This window comes from Mastomys coucha, unplaced genomic scaffold (assembly GCF_008632895.1).
Source record: "Mastomys coucha isolate ucsf_1 unplaced genomic scaffold, UCSF_Mcou_1 pScaffold13, whole genome shotgun sequence".
Taxonomy (NCBI): Eukaryota; Metazoa; Chordata; class Mammalia; order Rodentia; family Muridae; genus Mastomys; species Mastomys coucha.
Genome location: NW_022196895.1, coordinates 63,515,441 through 63,520,495, shown reverse-complemented (window position 1 = coordinate 63,520,495; position 5,055 = coordinate 63,515,441). Strand labels below are relative to the sequence as shown.

Below are 5,055 nucleotides of genomic sequence, written 5' to 3'. Positions count from 1 at the left end.
TGTTTGTTTTTTCAAGATAGGGCTTCTCTATGTAGACCAGGCTATCCTTGACCTTAAAGAGATCTGCCTGCCTCTGACCCGGAAGGGCTGGGATTAAAGGCTCACACCAGCACTGCCCAGCTTGCTTGGTTATTTCTAAAAGAAGGTTCATGATTTTAAAATAATTTTGATTTTTTTTTCTTTTTTTTTTTTGGTTTTTCGGGACAAGTTTCTCTGTATAGCTCTGGCTGTCTGGAACTCACTCTGTAGACCAGGCTAGCCTCAACTCAGAAATCCGCCTGCCTCTGCTTCCCAAGTGCTGGGATTAAAGGCGTGCACCACCACTGCCTGGCTAATTTTGATAATTTTATTCCAGATTTTTATGTGAAATTTCATGTGATTGATTGTGTTCCTTGCAAGATTTCAAGGATAACATTAGAGGCCAGGCTGCCTATGTGTGTGCCATCTTATCTGTAGCAGGATACCATCCTTAGACTAGAGTATCATCAACCTTGTTAATGCTTAAATATTTAAGAAATTGTGTGTCTACTTTTATAATGCAGCTGGATATTGATAATGGCTTTCAGTAAATTTTAACTTGTTTTATGTAAAATGCAAATTTCCTTACAATGTTATTATATAAACATAAAACAAAAACAATACATTCTTTTTAAATTGAATTTATTTTTATATTTTCTACTCAACTTTGAAGGTACAAATACATTTTCTAAATTAGTTTTTTAAATGGATTAAAGTATAATTAGGATTTTTGATGTATTTTCCATACAATATAAGGAATAGGTTTAATCTGAGTCAGAAGATAGAAGTTTTGTTGTAGTTTCAAGGCCTGTGAAATTTTGAGTGATGCATTTTTTCATCCCAGACATTTGTCTATAAAATATTTAGGATAATTTCTGTTAAACTCATAGGGCCATGGAACTGTAAAGAGAGAGTATATGTGGACTATGACATTAGTTCCCAAAGCACAGTTGTAAGTTAAGGGTAAGCTGACAGGGTCTGCATGCGTGTGCATTTGGTACTGAGTGTATCCCTAAGTCTCCTCACTGTCCTGTCGCACTGCTGTGAGAGGTCAACTCGGCTTTCACGCTAGTTCCTTCCTACGAGGATGACTGGCAAACTACTCGTAGAAGCGAGCTTGAGAGCTGGCTGTCCATTCTAAGGCCGTTAGCGGTTTAGAAAGTTGTAAGGGAAAAAAAAAAGCTCTTCTAATATTTTTTGTTAATAGTTTTTTTCTGCCTTAAAAGTGTTGCAGGTTAAACTTAGTATCTTTAATGTTTGTTTTGATTTCTAGCATTGTGAACATTAGTAGTTTACATAGTGCATCAATAATTGTTCTGTAGCAGCAATTATTCTTTTAAAGAGGTTGGAAAGCCAGGCGCTGTTGGGCAGAAGAGCACCTGCAAGTGCTACTTGGTCTGAGACGGTGGAGTTGGGGAGGAGAGGAAGCCAGAGCGCTGAGGCAGCTGTGTGGAGTCCCTATGGGGAGGGGCGGGGCTTATAAAAGCTGGGCTACAAGGATACTTTGAGAGCCTGTCTGATTGCTGAGTTGACCTTCTCTTAAGGAAGGAGGCTCCCGTATCCTAGTGTGAGGCAGAAGCCTTTTGTGCTTTCGCTGGTGGAAAGTCCAGACTGAGAATGAATGGACCTCGCTGTGTCAGACTGCGTGTCTGCGCTAATGAGTGTGGGGGTGATGTCGGGCTGGAAGGGTGGCCCATGCCCGCGCCTTCCGGCCTTAGCGTCCTCAGTCTCAGTGGGCTCTGTGAAGGAGGGCTGGATGAAGTGGAGCATGCCTCCATGTAGCGTGTTGTTAATCTTCCTTGGAGGAGATTAGGAAGGTCCTGACTACTGAGCAAGGTTCGTGGGCTAATGGAGGAAAATAAAATTACCTTTTCTGAGGCTGAGGGAGCCCGATCAAAATAATGTAGTCAACATAGAGTTTTTATAGCACATAAAAACCATGTTGTGAATTATCTTTTGGTTTTTAAATATGAATTTTAAATGTATATAATGTATTTGAGATTTCATAAATGTATTTAATGTATGTTATCAAAGACACTCTTACTTTCACTCTCCAACTCCTCTTGGATCCCCTTCCTCCCCCATCCTCAAGGCCCTTTAAAAAAAAAGAAAAAAAAAAAAACAACCTACTGAGACAATTTGTGCTGCCCTGTGTACATGCAAGTGAGGCCATCCCCTGGAACATCAGTCTACCTGGGGCCATAGCCTTAAAGAAAACTGACTTTCCCTGTGCTGGTTAGGTTTGTTTTTTGTTTGTTTGTTTGTTTGTTTGTTTGTTGGCTTGTTAGTTTTGTCATTTTGATAGAAGCTAGGTTCATCTGGGAAGAGGGAATCTAAATAAGAGAAATGCTCCCATCAGATTTTCTTGATTAATGATTGGTGTGGAAATGTCACTGGGCAGTGACATCCCTGGGCAGATGATCCTCAGTTGAATAAACAGGCTGAGCAAGCCATGAGGGTCAAGCCAGTAAGCAGTGTTTCCCTGGGATCTCTGCTTCAGTTCCTGCTCCAGGTTCCTGGTTGGTTGAGCAGGAGCTCAACCTGACTTTCCTCCACGATAGAGTGTAAATAATAAGATGAAGTAAGCCCTCTCCTCCCTTGCTTTTGGTTGTGTTTATCATAACAATAGAAAATAAAATAGAATATTTCCCTAGCAGCCATCAGCTGTCAGTAAATCTTCAGCCAGAGGCAGAAGCTTATGAGCCTCTCCTCTCAGCCCAAGCTGAAATGTTAATTGGCTTAATCTTGTGCAGGTCCTGTGCAGGTGGCCACAGCTGCTGACTTTGAGTGTAGCTGTCCTGTCATGTCCAGAGGACACCTTTTCGCCCTGTTTCTCAGGGACCTCCAGCTCTTCCCTTTTCTGTGGAGCTCACTGAACCTTGTGGGAAGAGTGTGTGATACACATATCTCATTTATGGCTGAGCACACCACAGACAAGTGTTCCTGCGCTGTGACCATAGTAGGAAGCTTCTCAGATGAGAACCGAAAACACTGACCTATGGTGTAGGGATATGCATTTAAAGGACAATTTGGTATTATGTCTATTTGATGAAATATTAGTAAGTTCTTGCCTAGTGCTTGTGAGCTCAGTAGCCGTGAGTTTGTTTAGATTACTGTACCAGGGCGCTGGGTTTCCTCCTGTGGGAAGGCCTTAATGTAGTATAAAGTGCTGGCTACTCTACTAACATCCGTGCTAACTATTGTACCCATGAGGATATCAGTCTTGCCATATGCTGGTCATTATTTGTGGCCACAGGGTTCACAGCTGGGTAAAGTGTTGATGGCATCCCTGCAGCAGCTTGCAGGTCACTCTCTGGTACCATTAGCCAGCCATTAGGGAGGAAGCGCCAAGATCAGTACTAGCTTGCTGTCCTGTGATCAGTGTGTGCGCTGTCTTCAGCAGTAGGGTCTTACCTACCATGAAGGTTGGGGAGACGAGGAGGAGCAATGGCAGGCAGTATCTGGTATTGTTTGGGGTTATATCTTAGGGGACACACATACACAGTACCCCACCCCGTTCCCGTTAGGTTTTTGTTGTTGTTGTTTTGAGATAGGGTCTCTTTATATAGCCATGGCTATCCTGGAACTCACCAGGCTGGCCTTAAAGTCACAGAGATCTGTCTGCATTTGTCTACTAAGTGCTGAGTTTTTTTGGGGGGTTGGGGGGTTCGAGACAGGGTCTCTCTGTGTAGCCCTGGCTGTCCTGGTACTCACTCTGTAGACCAGGCTGGCCTCGAACTCAGAAATCTGTCTGCCTCTGCCTCCCAAGTGCTGGGATTAAAGGCGTGTGCCACCACTGCCCGGCTAAGTGCTGAGTTTAAAGGAGTGTGCCCATGCCCAGCTGGTTAGTTTTTTGTTAACTTGATACAAGCTAGGTTCTGGGAAGATGGAATCTAAATTAAAATGTCTCCATCACATTGCCTTTGGCAAGTCTTTGGGGTGTTTTCTTATTAATGATTGGTTTGGGTAGTGCTGCTCCTTGGCACGTGGTTCTGGGAAGATTCAGAAATGTAGCTGGTGGTGAACCAGGGAAGCGAGCAGTCAGCAGTGTCCTCCCCTGACTCCCCTTCAGTAAGCAGTGTGCTCCCCTGACTCCCCTTCAGTAAGCAATATCCTCCCCGACTCCCTTTCAGTAAGCAGTGTCCTTCCCTGACTCCCCTTCAGTAAGCAGTGTGCTCCCCGACTCCCCTTCAGTCAGCAGTGTCCTCTCCGACTCCCTTTCAGTAAGCAGTGTCCTCCCCTGACTCCCCTTCAGTAAGCAGTGTGCTCCCCTGACTCCCCTCCAGTCAGCAGTGTCCTCCCCTGACTCCCCTCCAGTCAGCAGTGTCCTCCCCTGACTCCCCTTCCCCATGGACTATAAACTGTAAGCAACAAGAAACTCTTCCTGAGGTTGGTTTGGTCATGGTGTTCTATCACAGCAACAGAAACTTAGCTAAGACACCCCCTCCCACCACTAAGGTGTTCCATACTGCACTGGGCTCCTTATCAGGCAAACTATGGCTTCTGGGAGCTCCTCATCTCCTATGTAGTATAATTCTCATTTATGGCTGTGTGTGTGTGTGTGTGTGTGTGTGTGTGTGTGTGTGTGTGTGTGTGTAGCTTATAAAACAGGAAGTTTCCTTTTGTGTTTTTCAGGTATCTGATATCCTTAGTATTGTCTCTTTTCTGCCCTCTTGGACTCCCATCTTCTAGTTTTTACTATAATTCCTTCTTTTAAATTTATTTTATTTGTGGATGTTTTACATTTATTTAATTAGTTTGTGTATGCTCACACATGTTTGTAGAGATCAGACAAGTTTTTGAGAGTCATTTCTCCTGCTATGTGGTTTCTGGAGGATCAAACTCAGGTAGTCAGGCCTAGTGGCAGGCACCTTCAGTCATGGAGCCATCTTACTGGCCCTGTAATCTTCATTTTAATACTTTTCCTAGTTCATAGAAACCAAACTGAAATTGAGTGTAAAGAAGGCCAGGAGAGACAGGCAGTGGTGGCCCATGCCTTTAATCCCGGCACTTGGGAGGCAGAGGCAGGTAGATTTT

The 5,055-nt window shown here is 44.0% G+C and overlaps 1 protein-coding gene across 7 annotated transcripts in view; it reads left to right on the top strand.

The window, feature by feature from the left end:
- The window catches only part of Spire1 (spire type actin nucleation factor 1), a 126,617-nt gene that overhangs the window by 23,062 nt on the left and 98,500 nt on the right, over window positions 1-5,055 (top strand). The gene's annotated exons all lie outside the window — the stretch shown is intronic.